The sequence below is a fragment of the Haemaphysalis longicornis genome, unplaced genomic scaffold, assembly GCF_048455015.1.
Source record: "Haemaphysalis longicornis isolate Haplotype H1 unplaced genomic scaffold, Haemaphysalis longicornis Haplotype H1 scaffold_1, whole genome shotgun sequence".
Lineage (NCBI taxonomy): Eukaryota > Metazoa > Arthropoda > Arachnida > Ixodida > Ixodidae > Haemaphysalis > Haemaphysalis longicornis.
In genome coordinates this window covers 371,567,271-371,590,356 of record NW_027526203.1, presented here as the reverse complement: position 1 = coordinate 371,590,356, position 23,086 = coordinate 371,567,271, and the positions used below count along the sequence as shown (strand labels likewise).

Here is a 23,086-nt window from a genome sequence, read left to right as displayed (position 1 = left end):
AGAAAAACGCAATTTACTGCCACGGCCGCACCGCGAGGACCCGACCTTCTCAAGAGCCCGAACGCGCCCCTGTTATGCCCGGGAACATGAGGCGACGCCATACGCAACGCGATTGTTTATATTCGGGTTTTCACTCTCTCACGTGTACGCACCTTCGCCCAAGACAGTCGCCCTACGCCCGAGCAGCGCGTCAGACGTTTTCTTTGAGTGCTCCTCCATCTTCGTACCATATATATGTAATCCCAGTTTTCTCAGTTAATTAAACGTCGTTTTTATTCTCAAAACCTAGTTTCTCCTATTCGATTTCCATTCGAGCCACGACGCAGGTCACATAGCGCAGCCGACAGGATTAGAAATTCAGGATGAGGAGCACGGGGAGAAAACGTTGACGCGGTGCACAGGTGTGCACGGGCGACTCTATCCTGATCCACTGTAACCTCAGTTTTCTTAATAATTAAACCTTTGAATTCTCAGAACCTAGTTTCTCATATTGGATTTCCATTCGAGCCAAGACGTAGCTCACACAGCCAACAAGGGAGAGAAGAGTGCGAAATCTTGACTTTCATGGTACCGAAACAAAACCGTAGGACGGTGGCATGCGTGGCCGCTCGATCCTGGCGCGATGACCTTCAATTCGTGCTCGACTGTACTTCATAGCTCATAAGAAAACTTATTAGTCCCTTTCCTAAAGGAAAATCTAAAACACGCGAATCTTGATAGCAAACACCCAGTTGGCCTCCACTTCCGCCTGACGAACTTCGGGGACCGCGCGCCACTCACGAGCACACTCCATGATGATCACGCTCACGAGCGCGTGCCCGCATAACCGCCTGCTCTACGCACGAACGAATAACCCGTGGCCTACCCATAGACCAGCGAACGGGAATTTAGTCCATCATCATCATCATCATCATCATCATCATCATCATCATTTAAGCTCCTTAAGGTGGGCTTTACTGTTAGTGTTCAGCAGACACATCGCATGTTAAAGTCAGTTATTTCAAGCTTCGTGTGAAAAACAACGCGCAAGAAGCCTTGCCTACATATTTCCCCGTCCTATCTTTTGGTCGACCGCGGGCCACCCCCTCCGCCCTTTCGAAAAAAAAACTCCTGGCTACGCGGCCGTCCAAGCCATTTTCAAACGAATGCAACGTGCCTCCCTCGAAAAGTGGGAAAAGAGCAAACTCAGCTATGACTTCGCGACAATATTGAGGTGTGGTCGAGTTTCACTCGAGGTTCACGATGAGGCAAGGTTGGGGTGAGAGATAGTGTTCATGTGAAGTTGATCTGAGGTCGCCAAAGCGACCGTTAACCTCATTCGTGAGGTTGAAATTGAAGTGAGGTAAAAAAAAAACTGATTTGAATTTGAGTTGATGTCAAAGGTGGTGAGGTACATCATTTGCCCGAATCTGGCCCTTACTCAATGGTCCATGTCGAAAAAAATTCTTCGACCGTTCCCTAACCCAGGCAAGACTTACATGTGTATCACAGTCGAACACGTATAAGAAAGCAACGTTCGTGAACCTGCTCGAATATGTTGAAGCATGTCTCTGTGTTTATCCACGTAATAACTTACTATTGTTAGTTCTTATTATCAGGTGCTATTCTAGCATGTATATACCACGCAAGTGTCTCTCTTCTACTCTAATTTGCGTGTATGTTTACGTATTATCCTAAAAAGCCCGCCAAATCGCCAATAACGTTTCATTCATTCATTCATTCATTCATTCATTCATTCATTCATTCATTCATTCATCCGTACTTTACTGCCAATACAGACGGCCACACGAGCGGCATTGCGCTGTTTGGTTGTTCGTCACACACGCATTCTTGTTAAGAGCTTTCCAAACGATGAAAATTTTAATAATCTCGCTTAGTCAGGTAGACGTGACAAGAAATCGCCGCACATTATAACTGAAGCACCTCTAAGTCGTCCGTTAGCTAAACATTTCAAGCAATTGTTTCCATAAGCCATCAACCCAGGTTATCGTCGTTCACCATTTTATCTAAATAGGACTTAGGATCCGTTATCGTTTCCTGCATACAAGAATGCCATATTTAACTGATTTCTAAGCGTGGTACGTAACACTTCGCTAGTAATAAAAACTGGAAACACAGGAATGGAAAGTGCAATAAAGGCACCGAAATACCCGTAGGCTGAGCCTCCTTCACCATACTGAGCTGTGCATAATGAAATTTATGGGTCAGTGGTAATTTAGCTTTGTAATTTAGGATGGGTAAACTGACAATGTAACTTTTATTCCGATTGTTTAATGGAGTTATGAGTATGCAAAATGCGTTGCAAAAAGCCTATCCTTTCCATTTCAGCACATAAACACCGACTAACTCTATCGGAACTGACCAACCGTAACTACCTAACGTGACCTAACGTGACTCTGGAACTTACTTGCGAATACAGGAGCTTACAATAACGAGTGTAAGCTTATAATATGCCTGAACCTGGCCTAATGCGAGTAAAAAACTAATTGAAGCGTAAGCGTTTGCGTACCTCTCACGCAAACAAAGCGGGCAATGCATGTACATAAAACCATGTTAATTAAGCGGGTGTGCTACAATATTCAATCAACGACAGCTTAACTTAGACCCAAGCCTACTAAAATGGATAGAAGCTTTTTTTTTAACAGACCGAACGCAGCATGTCTCTGCCAATGACTAAAATTCCCGTACACACCATTTAACATCTGGAGTTCCCCAACTTGGCTCTTTCTTGGGATATTGCTTTTCCTTATTTACATTAATAACCTTGCTCACCATGTTTCTTCTTCAATTCGGCTTTTCGCAGTTGACTGTGTAATATATCACAAAATAACCAACTCCGATGACCCCTCTTTACTACAGTGTGACCTCGACAACGCCCCATCCTTGTCTGACAACTCGCTCATGAACCTTAACCCAAATAAGAGCGCATATATGAGGATTTAGAACACATCTAATCGTTGGAGTAGAAGCGGAGACACCGACCAAAAGAAACTTAAAAACTTTTTTTGGTCGGTGTCTCCGCTTCTACTCCAACATGTTTCCCGACCAGACGGGTTTCCGTCAAACCCTCGACTTCACATCTAATCGTCATAAACTGCCAGAATACTTTCTTAATTCGGCTGTCCTTCTAACTTCTTGGGTTTCTTTTTTTAACTTTTTACTTCCTATTTTCATGCATCATCTCTCCTGTTTTCTTGGGTACATTCCACCCTCTTCCCTCCCTGAAGTGAAATTACGCGGACGCTAGTGTTTTCAGCGGCAGAGTTGGGCCTCTCGATTGGTTGAACCTCCCGACTATTTGGGCGAGTAAGAATAACTGGTCCCGGAATAAGTGGACCCGGAACTAATGGTCCCGGAACGAATAGTCCCGAATCGAATGTCGGAAAAAAAATGAAGCTCACGCTAACGCGTAAGACTTGAAGGTAGCGAAGCTGTAGACGTAACCTTCACGACCATCACGACGGTTGCAGACTTCTTCGCTGCCGCAACGGCCTTTACTCCATCATTGTTACTGTAAGTGTGAGCTTGTTTCATTTTCTTGGAAGTGATAATCATTGGACATCACCTTGGGAGGGGCGTAGGCTATGACTTGTCTTTCTCCCTCCGAACAAGTGTTGCCACGACTACGGCGAACGCTGGAGTCTTTCTCGTTCCGAGCAAGCGTTGCCACGATTACGGCGAACGCTGGAAGTTTTTCTCTTTTGTTTTTTTGGCCAATCTTGGCCAATCTCCCTAAGTGGGTATGCTTAGCTTGACAAACGTGCGCAGGACACGCTGGGCGGTCGTCGCGAGGCGCGCACACACGAGCGTTAGGCATTTTCTTGGTTGTGTTATAACTGCCTGGCAGTCACCGCGAGGCCCGCGCTCAAGTGCGCGTGCTCGGCAATGTCTTAGTATTTCTAATTACGAACACGAAAAATTACGATTTGCTAAACAGCTTCGATGTTAAAACGTTTCAGTAAAACCGTCTGACTTGCTCAGAAATAAACCCTGCTGCAGTAGACCTGTGCCTGCTGTAGCAAAAAATTGTTCGTATAAAGCGATCCGTCCATTTAAGTGATTCTTGAGATGAAAAAAAAAAATTACGGGGGTACCTAAGATTCCTCTTAGATGTTGGTCTGCGCGACCATCACTTCTCTTTGAGTTGCGAAAGCATATGAGTGGGTGTGTATGTTGGCGATGGTGCCAATGGGATTTAGTCAATCGGCCATGCCCGTCGATATAACTTGCCCGTCGATATAAACAGGTTGGGGCTCTAGTGACCTTAGATATTGCAAAAACGTACGGCAGCGTTGAGTATCCTGCATTAATGTTAGGGTTACAGAACTTAAACTTCCCAAGGTGCATTATAGCATGACTTTGTGAATTCCTAATTAAGTACAGGCAGTTCAGTTGCGTGACGGTCGACATTTGTTCCTCTCGGCACTGCAGAAAAGAGGTGTACCACAGGAGGCTGTCCTTTCGCCGGTTCTATTTAATGTCCCCTTAAGCTCCGTCCCTGTGGTTTCGGGTTTCCATACTTACGTCTATACCGACGATATCGCGTTTTTCTTGTCAGCGTCTGACACACAAGAACTGTATGTATTAACTGTATGTATTAACGCCGGGATGTTTGTTCTGCACTCCTGCGCTTCATAGATAATTCCAAAATATTCACAACGTAATTCGATTCTTTTCCTCTGGCACCTCACCGAAGCCCTTCAGAAGGCTACATTTCTGGATATTTTTCTTCTGTTCTGCTATTTTTAAACATTAATTTTAATTTTTAATCTTGATTACTCAAATACAGGGAGAAAAAAGCTTTCAATTTTTTCTAATTACTTTTGCTCGAGTACTGTAACAGGTTAGGAATCCTTTTCTTTTTATAACGACTGATGTTTGGCCGATCCCCTGATTGGGTATGCGCCATTATTTCAGAAAAAACGACAACAAAACAACAACTAACCACCGCCGGCTTAGAGTTACTGTTTATTCTACGGGAGCTACACACAGCAACACTGCTATGCCGGCTTGTCTGTTCCCACCGTGGCTCCTCCTTCGTGGACACATAGGTATTGCTGAATCGGAATTTCAATGAAAGGTTTTTGCACATATCGACCTGCATTATTACAAAGGTTGCACGAGACGTGTACTAAGCTGGTGAGCTGGTATGCGCTCGTTTTTAACACAATGCGCAAGGCGGGAAAACACGACATGTAATTACCCAGGTCGAGCGCTCACTCTCAACTGCAGGTCTCTTCAAACTAACACACACGCGCGCAATAAAGAAGTGCATGACACATCCCCTGTCAGGAATGCGGCGGATCACGGAATCGGATTGCAGCCGAGACTTATACTGAAAAACTTCTGTAGCAACAAACTCTTAGGAGTCTTGAATGCCATTTGGTCTGACAGTTGCTGCTCGTACAACCGAAGCGTGTATCAAGAAGGAAGTAATAATAAGTGGAGAGATTTCCCGAAGGCGCGTACAAAGACGATAACCAGGCATACATCTATCTCATTCTGTGATAACGGTAAATCAAGTGGCAGTTGTCAATGGATAAAGGCAAAGGGAAGAACAGTGTGGGTCAATTAATTCGCACGGATAAATGCACTGATAACAGCAGTTGTTTCGTTTCTCCTGCTCGTATTGCTCGACAACTGCCGCTTGGCTTATTTTTTGTCCTTTATTCTCCGTTTTTAAATGCCGTCCTTTAGTTGAGGATCAACGCTCGTCCTGTGCAATGATCTGCCACGCTGTCCAGTCTCTCGGCTGCGTTAAAGTGTTAAAAACGAACTGTACATACAAAGTGCTGGTGGATCGCTGTTGCGCATTAAAGCCGGTGAATTATGAAGACCGCTATATTATCCCGTTAATTATGAGGGCTAATTGTCCTGATCCTCGAAAGTGTGGGGCAAAGCGCTGCGGGAACGTGAACCCTAGTGAGGGACAACGGAGGTGAATCCCGCTTCACCTTAGCATGAGAAACGGAAGTAGCGACTATATAATGGCCAGGCTCCTCCCGTGGGGCACTGGACGTAAACGAAATGATGGACGCACTGGCGCCAAGAACCGCGTGGCTGTGTTTACATCTAGGGTCCTACAACTGCCGGTGAAAATGCTCTCGATGGATATTCCCCGTACATAATAATCAGTAAGTATCCGGTTAAACCTCAATTCTCCCCAAAATTTGTTTGTGCGTGTGTGCGTGCGCAGAAAAAGTGGACAGTTATGCCAAGACAAATTCGCAGACATCTTCGCGAAACAAAGTCGGGTAATCATTTATTTATCTTGGTAATCAGGGTACTGATTGTACGTTGTTGCGAAGGCGCTGCAGGAGTTCTCACATGTGTGGATGGCTCTTTTTAATGAATGACGAGCAGCAGACTGAGAAAAGGGGCACTATGCTCATTGCACCATGAGAACATTTAGTTACACCATGGTGCACAATGACACTCAGTTACACCTATCCTTTCAAACTGGCAACGCCGCGAGGAACCATGGCCACAAACGTGGCTGCATTCAGTTATTCCAATTCTTACGACAGGGTAATGTGATCACTTTATTTCAAGTACGCTTACGCTCAATTCCACCGGAATCGTATGACGGCGGATGCACCCCTTTTCCAACACAAGCGAATCGAGCGACGTAGTACATTTTTGAAGTGCGGATGGTATCATACTAACTACAAGTTTCAACTAGCAGCCACACAATTTGCATCCTCCCCCGTGCTTAACACGTGCGGAAACAAAAATACGTGCCTGGAAGGCTGGCATGAGGTTGCAAGCAATCACTGCAAGCCGAAAACAGGGTATGATGGGTCGTGTGATAATGGTCATAGACTTCACGAAACTCAGAGTCTATGAGCATTTTCACACACTTTTCCGAACTTATGCTTCATAAACATTAAATTTATAACGCTAAAGGAATAACATTATTTTTTAGCATACACTCGGATCCATTGACGCGAACAAGCAAGAAGGAAGCTGCCCTATAAAACAAGCGGGGAAAACGTGCAGCACACTGTTTGTGGTGACAATGGACATGAAACTCGGCACCGGTAATCACACAGAATCAAAAGTGTTTATAAACTACAATAAACAGCGCGCCGCCACTTTTGGGGGCTTCGATGAAGTCGGAAGGACCAAAATTTCAAATCAGGCCATTGCACGGCTGCGCATTTCAGTAATAGCCGACAATTCGTTTTAGTGGTTTTTCGTTGCGAGCATTTGCAACAAATCAGCTTGTCACTTGTCGAGTGCGCTGATGTCATGAATCGCACGGCAGGAGCAGCTCGTGAAAAATCAGCGTAACTGACCTCTGATGTCTCATAACTTATCCGACCAGTGCACAAGTGTAATTTGCTCACAAAAATGGATAAAACAGAGAGAAATATGTACTCACTTTGACGAAAACAGCGCGATTCACGACGCGCCTTCAGACAAAGTACACGCACCGCGAGCAGCGGCTATGCTGATGGAAGCGAGCGGCGCGAAACAGCCAGTAAAAAACTAGCCGAAGGGACTCCCCGTTTTTGAGGCCAATCCGCGTGAAGTGTACGTTTCAGAAATCAGTAGTACGTTCCGTAGCTATTTTACAAAATAAACTTCCCGCAAACTAGCTCAAAAACTTAAGCTATGCAACAATTATTAAAATTTATATCATTAATAGTGCATACGCTGTAAAATTTTAATGAAGGGTGCCCAACGCACGCTTCCAAGTTTGAAGGGAAATCCCCTTTGGTTACCTTTGCTGGCGAGCGTGGCGCCATCTAGCGCAGCGCTCCGTAAGCAAACCCACAGGTAGGCAGGCGCCCTCTCTTAGCGCTACGTAGCAGCTACTGAAGAGCGCGTTATTCAAAGGCAAGCTTATTGGATAAATACTGTTTTTCTTTAGGTCGTCATTAATGCTGCGGTCTCCTCTTAACTTTCATCGTTGTTACCGAAAAATTCCAGCCTGCGTCAGCGCTGTTAAACACGTAGTGATGCGCCTACCCTTAGCATATCTCACTTAAAAGGTTTCATGTGTAATCTTTTTATGCGCATTTATATAATGAATGAATGAATGAATGAATGAATGAATGAATGAATCAATCAATCAATCAATCAATCAATCAATCAATCAATCAATCAATCAATCAATCAATATTTTATTGCTGTGCCCAGGAATAGCCGAGGACCTTTGTGCTGGCGCACAAAAAAAAAAAGGAAGAAAAAAATTGGCGAAGCTTGCACTAAGTAGCCCAAGACTTGAACCATAGCGGGGCTGGAGGATTTCTTCTTTCTGTGTAAGCACTGAAGAACACACCAATACGCATTTAATTAGGTTTGAAATTGTTTATTTACATGTTCCGTCATCGCTTTTCACTGTGGTAGTGGTAGTCACGCATCCTCATATCCATCTATATCGTTGTCTTCCTCATGCATGACTGGCGGGCTCGGATCGTTTTGTCCGCAGGCTTTCACATTTCTCCCAAAGTGGAATGCGTCAGCACGCTCTAGAACCGGCGGCAACCGGCTTCGCGAACTGGGCGTCTGTAGCGCGAGCTGTCTTGCGCTCCCCCCGTGAGGCACGGACGCACGTGAACTGTTTCTTGGTATTTTTTTTTTGCGAGCGCCACGCGCAAGAGTGGACAACGCCGGGCGCTCCTCGTAAAGCACGTACTCACGCGCTCGGTAAACGGCGGGAGTAACTATGACCCGTGATTTTTTGGTGACTCCGCACACATTACGGCCAGCAATAACCTCTCCGCTGTTAAAAAACGACTAAATAACATAAGAAAAACATAAAGGAATACGATTAGTTATACTTAGCAACAACAACAGCAATAATAATAATAATAATGGTAATCATAATAATAATAAAATTAATAATAATAATTTTTTGCGTGCCCAGGAACAGCCGGGAGCTTTTGTGCTGGCGCGCGGCAACAAAAACCAAAACATACAAGACCGGACGCACATTTCTCACAAAAGAATAATGCAAGAGGATACTATTCGGTATACACAAAAAGAAAACTGCACATGCACACACGCACGCACGCACACCCACACACCTACACCCCCACACACTTACACACCCACACACCTACACACATACACATAATCACACACCCACCTACACCCCCCCCCCACACACACACCAACACACAATCACGCACGCACACACCTACACCTCCACGCACAAACACACACACATACACACACATGCCCGCACGCACGCACGCACGGAGGTAATGCCAGGCAGTGAGACAGATGTGGTTCCAGTAATCGTTGGTTTCCAGCACATTTGTAAAGTTACGTGAAAGCAGAATAATCTAAATGGCTTACTCATGAGACCAGCAGTGCTAAGAGAACATATGTGCATACAGAGTAGACTAGACAATTAGTGAATAAAGATAAGACAAGAAAAAAAGAGTGGCTTTGATCATGTTTTATGCTGAAGTGGCAGCATGGAAGTCAATCATACATCATGAAGACAGGGACAAAAAAAGTGGACAGTTATGCCCAGACAAATTCGCAGACAGTTTCGCGAAACAACTTTGGGCAATCTAAGAACATTATGCTCATTAGTACAATAAATGTTTCTCTCTCTCTCTTTCTTTATCTCTCTCTCTCTCTCTCTCTCTCTCGCTCTCTCTCTTCCTACCTTGGCTTCGGGACCATTTTTTCCTACCTTGGCTTTGGGACCATTTTTTCCGGGACCAATTTTTCCGGGACCATTTCTTCCGGGACCATTTTTTCCGGGACCATTTTTTCCGGGACCATTTTTTCCTACACCCTAATTGAAAGGGTCCAAAAGAAGTTGGTATTTTTTTTTAACCATCGCTTCACCGCAATAATAATTGTAACCGTGGATCATCATCTGTGTTGACGCTATCAAGCTTAACCTGCAGGAGGAATAAGGTTGGCCTTCTCTTCCTCTTTTACCCACGGCAGAGTGTCTTGCGGTGAGCTTCTACAACATGTTCCTTTCCTCGTGCCGGAAAAGTTGACGGGGAAATATGACCTTTTACAATCATAATAGCCGCGTGACTTAATTTGTGCTTTGTGTAACGATTGCAGTGCACATTGTTGAGAACCGGGACAGGTTGATCTGAGTCGACCGTGGTTGGCGTCGTGCCGGGGCAGTCTTACGAACCAAGTTAAGAAAGAAAAAAGAACTTTATACAGGTGTTCACATCTCGATCAGAGTGGACAGGTAGTGCGCTCCTGCGTGGGCGAGATTAAATAAACACGTAGGGTCCGTCCACTTTCTCCCTTTTTCATCGCGGCGCAACAATAGGAAAAATCCATGGCGCTGTAACTCACGCCCACATACTCACACAGAGAGGGCACGTTTCCCTTTGGCACACGGCAACGTCTGGTTGAACCTGGTCAGGGGATTTGCCCAGGGCCAAACAAGTGTTAGTCAAACTCTTTGAGACCACCAATGTCGAGGCCTCTGGAGGACATCTGGGATCCTCCTCTGTAAACTGGCGTTCGGTGGCTCTTTCAAGTCGGCATCTCCAGCTTCGTCAGACATGCTGCAAAAGGGCAGGACAATGATGCGCGGCCCGCCGCCGGAGAACACAGGAACGCACAGCCTGCCGCCTCAGGCCTTTGTCACCCCCTCCCGTGATCGTTTCCGGTCATTAAGGAGACATTCTCCGTTGGGCGACTGTGTGGCCGTGAAGCTGCCGAAAGCGGCTTATGTCTAGGAGCAGCACGGGTCGCCCCGCGTCATTGTGTACACGCCGGGTCGTTTCCCGTCGATGAGGGGGGCACCCGGTCGACGACAGGTTTGGGGGGTCGAACGGGGAGGATGGAATTTGCGACAGCGTGCACAGTACTCTGATTACAAGTATATATCTAAGGGTGTAGGAAAAAATGGTCCCGGAAAAAATGGTCCCGGAAAAAATGGTCCCGGAAGAAATGGTCCCGGAAAAATTGGTCCCGGAAAAAATGGTCCCAAAGCCAAGGTAGGAAAAAATGGTCCCGAAGCCAAGGTAGGAAGAGAGAGAGCGAGAGAGAGAGAGAGAGAGAGAGAGAGAGAGATAAAGAAAGAGAGAGAGAGAAACATTTATTGTACTAATGAGCATAATGTTCTTAGGGGGTGTATCACGATTGCCCCGCGTGCAGAATCCAAGTCGCGAAAACCCCGCGACGTTAGCCCCGTGTCTCATTTGCCCTGCGTGCTGTAATCCCCGCGTGCCGTTTGCCCCGATGCCAGTTTCCCCGACTCATTCTCCCGGGGCGATATTATGGCGCATCATTTTCTTTTCAGCGACTATAATTTTTTTAAATTAGAGTAAAGTAAGGTTGGACGATCTTCTCAAGAAGAAGATTGGGTCTGCCGCTTTCGCGAAGTAGCACTGGGGCGTTATTCCTTCTTCCCTTAGCTGCGATAATTTAGATGAGGGTTCAAAGTACGATGGCGGTAAACGCTATCCCCCCCTCCCCCCCTTCCCTCTCCGCTCGGGTCTAGGACATTTCGGTGCACGGACAGTTCAGTGTACGGACATTTGGGTGCATGGACGTTTCGGTGCGCAAGCTTTCTGGCAAACGAATTATCTGGTTCTTACTTGTTTCGAACAGTCATTCTATATTTCCGCGTAACTTGAGTTATGGAGCCCAATAATCTACTGGAGTGCTCGCCATTTTACATTGATGCCATTTTTATTGGCGCCAGTTATTCGAATAAATTCAGCATTTGAATATTTCTGTTTATACCTTGTCCAGGAAACATTTATTACGTAGCCAACTAATTGAATCCTTTCACAGACCCTTTTATTTACTACAGCCCTTAATAATGTAGATTCGCTCTTTTTTCCGCATGCACATAAGCTAAGGAAATCAGGCGATGTTTACGATGCATTTTGCAAAGGCGCACTCCCACCATCGCAAGACAGCACCTTTACAAACATTGTTGCTCCCAAAATGCAGAAAATATGAAGTGTTTCATGCCGGCAGCGCTGTGACGCTAAAATAAACTTGCAAATACTGTTGTCGGCAGATTTTTCTTACTGAGTCTAGAATATCGTCGTGAAGGAAGAATGGGCCTTTTTGAAGACAGCTGCAGCTTCTATGTCTCTTAAATCTTGCTAAAGCGTGTATGGACGGTTCCAGGCCTCGCAATTGTTTGTGCATTTTTAATCCAATTACATGCATTAAAATGTTTAATCCATGCTCAGCCCTAACATCCATCCATCCATCCATCCATCCATTCATCCATCCATCCATCAAACCATCCATCCATACAAACCTTCCTACCGTCCGTCTGTCTGTATACCCAATTTTCTTTGTTATATTTTAGCCTCCAAAGGCGTTAATTTCGGCCCCTTATAGGAATATTAAAGCATTCCATCTCTTTCTCAACCCTTTAGCTAAAACACAAAGGGACAAAATAAAACCGCAAAAAAGTTCACATCCGACTAACTTGAAGAGAAACACGTTGACTGGGCCATGGGACCATTTTTTCCTAGATGGTCACTGGGACCATTTTTTCCGGGACCATTTCTTCCGGGACCATTTTCTCCGGGGCCATTTTTTCCGGGACCCTTTTTTCCGGGACCATTTTTTCCGTTTCCGTTTCAATTAGCATGCGGTTTGTTTTGCACGAACTATTTCATACTACAGATATGCATTCTCAAGCTGCGGACGACAAACGGTAGTGTAGAGCTTTATAAGAGAATTCGGCTCCTTGAACTCTTGAATATGTGCAAACAGCACCCAGACATCGAAGAGAGCGGCGGGTGATTTGTGGATTTGTGTAACGTGGGAAGAGAAAGTCAGAGGAGTATCAAAGGGCACTCACAAGTCTCGTATTTCGGCCACCCTCGGCAGTGCAGTACTTTCAATATTATAGGAATATTGTAACTTTCGGCTGTGCGGGGTTCAAAATTCGATTGTTTTTGGTGCACCGACGATGGAGGACATGACGTCAGCCTGAAGTGAATTACACTCCTGACCATTACGCAATTCTTTAAATATTTAAATATTATTCTTTAACATTATGCTTTAATTTAAATAAATTCTTTAAATGTCATCAGCATAAAAAAAAACAAAGAATTTTGAATGGCAGAAGTCACATCATCAATCAAAATAAAAAAAAGGAAGGGCGCCCAGAACAGAAGTCTGAGGCACACCACTGGTTGGTTTGTACCTGAATGTATGTACCTGAATCGATCCTGCGTCCTTGGGCTCAGCAGCGCAACGCCATAGCCACTGAGCCACCGCGGCGGGTGGCTCAGCGAGGGCTTCAGCCGCTTCATGCTGGTCTGCACAATGTCCTCGTCCAGTTGCAAGCAACTGAAGTTATCACCCAGGTCACAATAAGGGGCGCTGCCGTCATCATTACTGCCGCTAAAGCCCATAAATAGAAGAAAACTGACGAGCAAAGCAGTCTGCTACCTTCACAACCTCCTCTATGCTGGAGTCTAGATTCTCCAGATGTACTAAATCTACAATGGACGTACTCCCCGAAGGCTCCCGGTTGATGAGTTGCCTTAGCTTCTACTGACGTCAGGTATGAAGCATGATCACGCAATATTTTGCATGAGGCACGCAGGCGCCGGAATTCCTGAGCAAAGTGGTCCGCACCAGAACGCTTCATCTTTCTGTGCGCGCGCTCTTTGAGTTTTAGAGCATTTCGCAATTCAGAAGAAAAGTAGTGTGGAACTTGAAATGCTTAGGTAAACATTGCGGAATGTATTTCTTCATACCCGAAAGCACAATATCAGTAAAAAGGTCACGTATTAATTGACATCGGAGAGATCAATGACTGACGACCAAGGAGCAGCAGACTTCTCCCGACTTCTGCATTTGTAATTCTTCATGGGCACTGAGTTCAGTTGATAAGAGGTTACCAAGCCTTGTCCTACTGTTATCGGTGCTTTGCTTAGAACTAACGAGAATAAGGTTAGTTACAAAATTAGCCATCATACTACAGGCTGGTTCGTTTTCATCTCTCCGCCCCCACCGATTCACCCTAGCATGTCTGATGTTTTTAGACCATACTCTTTTACCTTTTTATCATAAGGCATAAAAAAACTGTAAAATCATATATTAAACACCAAAATGGAGAAATTGTGAAGGTCTACTCATTACAGCGCCGTTACCTGATTACCTGGAAATAAAGATGTACAAATTAAAAAAAAAACTGAGGACGAGCAAACAAAATGAATAAGGCCCGTGCGATTAACTGAAAAAAAAAAAAACATACAAAAACAAACAAAATGCGCTGTCGGGTCTGGCGTGTTCCTCCAAAGCCACCAAGAAAACGTAGGGTTGGTGAAGCGTAAGAGTGTTGACGCAGAAATAGGGAATTATACGAAATCCTGTATTTTTTATTTGAGCATGATTAACGAAAAACGTAAATTGTGACGGGACGGGCAATTGTCCAGTTGTCTTAGGTTGCGAGTTTCCCTAGTGCGAGATGACCTATAACGACTTCGCCTACTTGACGAGTTCACCTATGAGAAGTTGGCTGTAACGGGTTCCCTCGTGACGAGTTCTCCTAGACTCCACAACCTCTGTTAGGGCCTCACTTTCACTGTCGGAACCCCCTTGTTCCATTCATATAGCACTAATCTTTCCTAGGTTCTTGGCACGATATTTCTCCAGGTGTAAACAATGTGACCACATGGTCCGAGTAGGAGTCGCATGCAAACCACGTGGCTAGAAAAATCGCGGGAGGACAAGACTATGGATCACGTAATGATGAACCATGGCGCAAGGGATATATTTGGCAACACCAACCTAGATACACCGATACACATTTCAGGAATATTGCGCACGGTGTTAGGGTTGCTACTATAGTGGCAAGTTCTGTAGTATAAACAAGGGGGACATATATGCTTGAGTGCAATCAATGAAGAAGCAAAAAATACAAAAAATTCTAATAAAACACAGGTGATCGAAAAGACGGAAAGACACGTCAACATATATAGGCAGGTTTTTGTGTGTAATACACGGCAGAGACAATGTAGAATTAAGCTATCTATACATCAGGTTAGTGCGATGGTCAGTTAAACAAAATAAACCCTGAAAATTACAATGAAAGCGGAAAAAACCACACTTTCGATAAAACGAACGTAGGTGGTTCGATAAAACGGTATTCGATAAAACGCCGTTCGATAAAACGGTGTTCGATAAACTGCCAGGGAACCGTCCAAAAACAAATCAAAATAAAAACAAAATAAAAAGACAAATTTATATGTTCATGCACCGAAAGCTCCTTAAAACCCGTAATTTTTTTATTCTGGACCTAGATCTTGGACCGAAGGGGCTGGTCGTCGTGGGGGTCAGCCATCTGTCTTCCCCGAATTCCTTTCGACGCACGTGAAGTGGGGAACGAGCGTGCATGGCGCCTGCTTGCGCGAGAGCTCGCCTAAAACTCTCGCCCTTGGATCGGGCCACCGATGCCCTTTGTGTCGCTAATCACGTGCTGCAGCTTCGGCTAGCCAAGGCAAGGGGGGGCCAGGACACTATTTTTTTTTTTTTCGCAGAACGCGCGGAAGCGAAAAAGATCACGGGATGGGAAACGCGAGGGTGTGGATAAAAAAAATCCCCAAAAGGATCCTCAGAAATCCTCAGGCGCCCAGAAACCGCCACGGGAGCAATTCTTGATGCGACCGCTCTTGGTAACAGGATGAAGGATGCGCGAGCGGTAGTAAGCGAAGCCGCCTCCTCACCGCAGCGCACGTACCAATTAGGGGGGTGTAGGAACAAATAGTCCCCGAAGAAATGGCGCCGGAACTTATGGTCCCGGAACTTATGGTCCCGGAACAAATGGTCCCAGGCACCTTTTCGGGCAAAATGATTCTATAAAACTCCACGTGGGTTCTGTTTAAATTTGTTTTATTTTGCTGGAGTGCAGTTTCTAATTTCTTAGGTTTCTTTATTCTTTTTTCTCTTTTTTTTGCAGATTTCATTAAACCGGTTAGCTCAATTTGGGCGATTAGAACGATTAATCGCGGTATTTCTGCCAACCACGCATTTTTGTGAAAGTGCAGGGCATTCATTACACGATTGGCTCATTTTCGGATTTCTTTTATGCGTATTTTATCCGGCCTTTTTATTTTAGTCGTCGCGTTTTTTATACGTTCAAGACGAACATTCTTATTTATTACTTCCCTCTCTCTTTCGGTATCTGATTTTTGTAATATTTTCCTTTTTTCGGTTTTCCACGTTTTGATTGTTTGTGAGTCTGGCCGTGTTCCAGGAAGCCGCACGTGTCGCGAGACGCCGCTAGTAAGCGATGGGGGTGACAGGCACAGTGTCGAGACATGCGGACGTCTCGTCTGATAGCAAGCATCAGCTGAGCCGCTGGGCAAGCCAGGCTATCGCGACGGTCAGCACTGTTAAGTTCGTGCTTCTCATTTAATTAATGAAAGCCGCGGTGGCTCATGTATTGGCGTCGCCTCCGCTTCTAGCTGTACGCTCAGTTCCTTTCATGCAGCCGCAAATACGCGAAGTTGGGGGTCGCGGAGTGCATGCTTTGTGCTCCGTCCTCTTTTGTGTGGCAAAAGACTGGGGTGCTCAGCCCTAGTACCTCTGTTGGTATGCGGTCGTTCGGTGACGAGCTGACGGGAAGCGAAAGGGCGCCGTCTCTAGTTTTTGACGATTTGCGAAGCCGGCGTCGGCGCTGTTCGTTGATGGTCATTCGCCTTAGAAATTCACCTCGGTTTGAAGGAGCTCTTCTCGGTAGTCCGGCTGGCGGCGGCGTCCCTTAGTCTGGGAAGGGATTAGCCGCGACTCCCTCACTGTGCCCACGCGCGCGGCGACAAAGGCAGGGCGGGTAGGCGACGACACTGTAAGGTGTTAGCCGCGCGAAGACCGCTCTAAACGTTCGGCTTTGGCTTTTGAGGAGATGTCGCACGCCAGCAAAGTATTGCCTATTTTCGGAGAAAAACGAGTTTCTAAACTGCAAGCTGTAAAATTATCGAGGTGCAAAATCTTGATTAGTGTTGCTTCGCTTGATTCGAACTGCAGACATCGAAGCATTTCAGGTGGTGAGCGCAGTAACTCAGCTTAGCCAACCCAATCAACCCTTATCGAGTAAAGTTCCCTTTTGAAATAGCGACAAAACGGCGAGCGCAATGCACCAGTACATCTATATGTTGACTGGCGGTCAACAGTACCGTCCCACTCATATTTTTGATACTTTACATAACCTAAATAATACCGTCACTGTAAATAGGCTCAACGCACTGGATGAAGTCGGACTCATTTCTCAATCATTAACAAAATTTTGTATTCTTGCGGGTATTGCACGTCAGCCATGTTAATGTAAACAGTTGTGTTGCTCCACTTCATAAGAAAACTGCATTCACGAAGAAAATTACGGTAGCACGTTATTGTATTCACTTTAAACACCGGCCGAGGGCGGCCCAGTACACGCAGATTTTTGATTGAAAGGTTCACCACTGGTTTGCCTGGCACTCGGAATAACAAAAAAGTACGAACAAAGCAAGCACGGGAGATCGTAGACGTGAGCTCAAGCAAATTCAGCATTAGCAAATATACTGTGTACGAACAGATGCAAAATACAGTGTGCACAGATACAAGCATAAATATAAATACACTTACTCCCCTCCTTCCCCCATGCAGGCGCTAAGGCGTAGTAGTGGTGGGACCATAAGTTGGGACTTTGAAGTTGGGGCCATTTGTTCCGGAACCATAAGTTCCGGGGCCATTTGTTCCGGGACTATTTGCTCCGGGACCATTTATTCCGCTACCGCAATTGGGGTTATGCCTCTGCTCCCCTTCTGTCCGTCCCCGAAGGTCAGGCGGACAGGAAAGCCTTCCCTGACGCCGAGTGAAAAGCCGCCGGCTAGGCCCATACAAAGGGTTGCGACTCGCTGGCGTCGGCGGAGGCCACACCTCGCTCCCGCCGACGGAGAGGGATACAACAAAGCCACGAGAAGGTAAGGGGGTCATCGTTCTGACAGGGTCTATCGACGCTGCCGTCATTACACCTTCCCTCTTCCGAAGGCCGAGGAACTACATCCAACGTGCCACTACATCCAACAAGCAGCTACAAAAGCATGTCAATACATCCATCATGCCATTACATCCAACGAGTCAACATATCCAACGTTGGATCTAATGGCACGTTGGATGTACTGGCTCGTTGGATGCGGAGACGGAGAAAACGGTCCCGGAAAAAATGGCCCCAGTGACCATCTAGGAAAAAAAATTACACCATCTTCCCGTAGGGGAACCCTGAGTAGTATGCGAAGCAGCGGGTGGACCACGAAACAACCCGAACGCGTTTTTCCTGTCTCAAAATCCCACTCCCAAAATAAATTGGCTATTTACCCTCGTGTTCAAAATCCCTCCTCTCATATGCACATGTTAGCAATTGCCCCCTCTCGTGTACCCTCGACCTGCTCCCTCTTCTCAGCGAAAACGAAAGTTGGGTCAGCTTTTGTTGCCGCCAAGACGAACAAAGGGGCAGTGGCTGCAGTGGGGCGCACAGCCTACAATGTGTGCGCGGCGACGTACAATGAGTGCTCCCTTGCTATAACTGGTGGGGGGGATCCCCTTAGGACTTAGCAATCAGCCCGTATTTAGGCCGCGTCGTCAACGTGTAAGTTCCATGCTATTATACATTGATTGTAGGGTTTAACGCACCGACGCAACGGGGGTGATGAGGCGCGCCGTAGTGGATGGCTCCGGATTAATTTTGACCACCTGGAGAACCTAGCTATCCCTTTTCTTTACCGGGCCTAACACTCACGACCCGGCCGGACCGAAGCAATTAAATTTCGCCACAATGGACAGACTTTATTCCTCTGCTGCAGTTCTTTTTTATTTACTTGCAGCAGGGAAGCACGGCCATCTCTGGCCCCCAGCCTCACCGAGCTCGCACAATGCCAGGCGGGCTCCCTTGCTCGTTCCCAAGGGCCGCTCTCCTCTTCAGCTCGAGGAGAGGGATTTCGTGGCAGGGGGAGGCGCAACACGTGGGAAGAAAGACAGGGATTATGGAAAGTGGGATTTTCAGACAAGGGGGAAGCGGAGCGGGAAAACTTCGCGTGCCTTCGTTGTATCAGTAGCTTCTTGACGTAGTTTGAATGAGTGAAGGACATAAGGCGCATTCGTAGCACATGCTCCCGTCTCGGTTTGTAGCGCAGCGGGAAGAGCGCCACGTACCTCCCGTTGCGGCCAGAGAGTCGTGGGATCGAAACCGGGCGCCGCCAAACTATTTCTTTTTGTAGTGGACTGCGCTGATGTCGGCCCAAACGCTGACGGGGCTGAAGAGACGCGCATGTGCAGTAGCGTGCGGACGGCGGACAACGACAACGAGGGAAAGAGGGACACAGCCCCGAGCATGAGATGCTTCGCATCTAAAATGGTCCCATGCTCCACCCTTCAAGTTAGATCTGAAATTTTTTGCAGTTTTGATTTTATCCCTTTGCGTTTTAGCTACAGGGTTGAGGAAGAGATGGAATGCTTTAATATTCCCATGAGGGGCAGAAATTAAGTCTCTGGAGGCTGAAATCTAACAAACCAAATTGGGTCGACAGATGGACGGACGGACGGTTTGATGGATGGGTGGGCGAGGTATGTACAGATGAATGGATCGATGGATGAATGGTAGGGCTGAGCATCGATTAAAAATTTTAATGCAAGTAATTGGATTGAAACCACACAAACGACAACTGCGAGTCCTGCTTAGTCGGCTTAGTAGTTTAGTCGGACACAGCCATCTCAGTGTCTGGAATGTCATAGAAGCTCTACGCTGCGAGGTTTCATCAGTATCGGTGAAAATTGCACTAGAAGCCATGGGAGCTCCACCAAAGAAGCGCACAGCGTTGTCCCCGGTCTAGGACATTTCGGTGCAGGACATTTCAGTGCAAGACGTTTCGGTGCGGAAATTTCGGTGTACGGACATTTCGGTGTACGGATATTTCGGTGTACGGACATATCGGTGCACGGACATTTCCGTGCGCAAACATTTCGGCGACCGTATTATCGGGTGCTTGTTTGTTTGAAACAGCCGTTATATTTTTATTTTCGCTTAACATGGGTTTTGGACAAGAATCTAGGGCAGCGATTGCATTTTAATATTGATGCCGAGTTCGGTTTGGCCAGGTATTTTTAGAAACTGGACATTTGTATATTTTTCTACAATACTTCGTTGAGGGAACACCTGTTTTACAGCCAGCTGATTGAATTCTTTTGCTTATGATTTTTTTTATTTACGACAAGACGTTGTTTATATTCGCTCTTTTTTGGGGCATGCAAATCAGCAAAGACAATTAGCTGGTGTTTACGATGGCTAACGCATTCTTTATGTAAATTTATTCTAAATAAAATGCACACTCTCACAATCCAAAACTTTACAAAGATTTGGTTGCCCCCAAAAATGCAGAAACTCTTATGAAGAGTTTATTTAGGCTGCGCTGTCATGTTTAAATGAATTTGGAGGCACTGTTCTTTCCAGCCTTTTTTTTACGGACAAGTGTAGGATATTGTCGCGGAGGAAGAACGGGCCTTTTGAAAACAGCTGCAGCTTCTATATATCATCAATGCTAATCAAGCGCGTACAGGTTGTGCGTACAAATACCACCCATTCTGTTCGGTCAAACCAACCTTCGTTCTAGCTTAACATGCTTACTTTCATCTCATTTTAATTCTTTGTCCCAGCCCCCCTTCCCCCGTCTGTAAGTTTTAATCGTCCCAGATTTCCTTTTCAGTGGTATTATGTTCAATTTTCCGTGGAAATCTTACAGGCCTAGCAGCAATCACGTTCTCCGAAGAGTCACCGCATTGATGCAAGAAAAAGCGATACATTCGGCGTGAGCTCACACAACCTCTCTAGTGCACGACAAAAAGCCACCCGAAAAGCCGCTGAGGACACAATGACCAGGATCGTTGGCGCCTGTCTCCCCCATCGAGGAACAAACTTGCTGGCTGCATTCTTCCGCGTGTCGAGGCCACACCGAAGGCGCCCCTCCCCAGGAATCGCTGTCTTTCCTTTCAGTCGCCCCGTCTGCAATTAACTCTTCAAGTCGCGCATAGCATGGACGCCGCAGACATTCCCCCCTTTTTTCCATTGTAAGAGGGGAAAATTTTGAATAGGCTGGTTTGGCGAGAGCCGCGACAGCCGTATTCACATTTTCGATGTCCAGTTTACACTTTGAAGAAGTACAAGCGACACCCCCCTCACTCTACCAAGGGGGCTGGTACCGGGCGGTGCTCAGCCCTCCCCCACATCCCCACACCTTTAGCAATGCCCCTGTAAATACGATCGTTGATTAGCTTGTAAGTAGAACCGACACCGAATGCACGGAAGATGAGATCGATACAGAAAATAATGAAAAGGGAATGCACACGCGCTTAAGCTAGCTTGTTTCCTTTCTTTTTTCGCCGCAGTTTTGCTGTAAGGGGGAGGGGGGGAGCGAGGAGAGATCGGAATGGACTAGAAGCAGCAGCGTCTTACAGCGTTGGGTAAAGTGAAATCAAAGCGCTTCGGTAACACTTGAGTTAAAGTATTAAAGTTCTTCACATGAATGTTAAAATAAAAAGAAGGTGGAACGGAAGTAAATCAACAACGTTAATTTTTCACATCTACTATTGAAATGGGGTTTTACGCGCTGATGCTCCGCCTCAGTTTAGCATTCATTTCCGCGCAGTGCGGCCGAAACCCAGCTCTCGAAAGTAGTCATATCATCCGACGAAATTAAAATATTAAAGCTAAAGCGTTAAAATAATGTCTGAGACATCCCGCGCACCGGAATGGCCGCACCGAGACATCCTGCACAGAAATGACCGTGCACCGAAAAGTCCGTGCACCGAAATGTCTGTACACCTAATCTCCGTGCACCGAAATGTCCAGCCACCGAAATGTAAATATAAATAAATTTAAAATATATAACCTTTAACGCCAAAGCATGAATGAACAAAGGAAAAAAAGCATCCAAGAGCAACAAAAAGCAACAAAGAGTAATTAAGAAAAAAAACATGTAAAAAATTGCAGGGATGCTTAGAACTTTCTGAGAATGTGAAGGTGAAATTTTCTGTTGACATGCCTTGAACTTTCGTACAAACTTTACGGCCGCCCACGTCCACACTTGGGCTGCCCCCCTGGGCAGCCCCCTCTGACGCTCGTTCCTTTCACTACACATCACCAGGAGCATCCTGTTTTTCCTGTCAGTACCTTCACCTGTCGAGATTGTGTGGCAGCAGTTTACCCTCCTCACAACGTGGGGGTTTAGAGATGTGCTAAGATTTATGCATGCCATATGTGGTTGAGACGTCATCAATAAGAAACATCTGTCGATTAGGCTAGCGTAACGGCAAATTAGAAAATAAATATGGTAGAGGCCATGAAAGCAACACAACCTGAATTCTGGTAAAACAAACGCTTTGGTTCGATTAACCGGCTTTACTCGAACAAGACTACTTTTTCCTGCCTTGGCTTCGGGAACAAATTTTCCGGGACCATTTTTTCGTACCTTGTATTTGGGACCATTTTTTCCGGCGCCATTTCTTCCGGGACCATTTTTTCCGGGACCATTTTTTTCGAGACCATTTTTTCATAACAATATTCGTAGTAAAGGTCAGTGGGAGAGGCCTTCACGCTGCAGTCGCCCTAAATGGGATATTGGTTAATGATGACGATGAATAGGTCCTCAACCTGTCTGCCTAACGTATTTCGAGAAATCGGAGAAACCACTCTCCTAGCACCAAGGAAGCGGATGTAAAAACCAAATCGTGAGTGGCCATCATACCCCCTTTGAAAGAAACAGGCGCTCCCAATTAGAAAAGAAAAGACAGTCACCTTCCCCCCTTTGAAGGGAAACCCCTGAACGCCATCATAGACATGGCACCGATTCAGCAACCCTGCATAAAAACTCTCCTCTACCAAAAATATGGATACAATCCTGCGCAAGAAGGGGTGGTATTGCAGGCTCAAGTTCATTCGGGGAAAGTTGCAATATCATGAGACCATGGAATACACCAACTTCGGTATGCACGAAAGCACGAAGCCCCAATTGTCGTAGTTGACTACTCTGGCAATATTTGTGACTGCATGAACCTCCAATATACAGGAACAAAGCAGTTAAGTTGGAGCCATCCTCTTGGCAATCCGAATAGCGGAAGTATCAAATAGAAG

General features: G+C 46.0%; 1 protein-coding gene across 2 annotated transcripts in view; it reads right to left on the bottom strand.

Annotated features, from left to right (window-relative positions):
* Positions 1–7,523, bottom strand: part of LOC144155086 (uncharacterized) — a 39,921-nt gene extending 32,398 nt beyond the window's left edge. The window contains exon 1 of one of the 2 annotated variants that reach the window (XM_077686332.1): positions 7,385–7,523. The gene's annotated coding sequence lies outside the window, so the exon portion shown is untranslated. The remainder of the gene's footprint in view (positions 1–7,384) is intronic. The other variant, XM_077686330.1, reaches the window with a different exon arrangement.
* Positions 7,524–23,086: the final 15,563 nt, after the last annotated feature.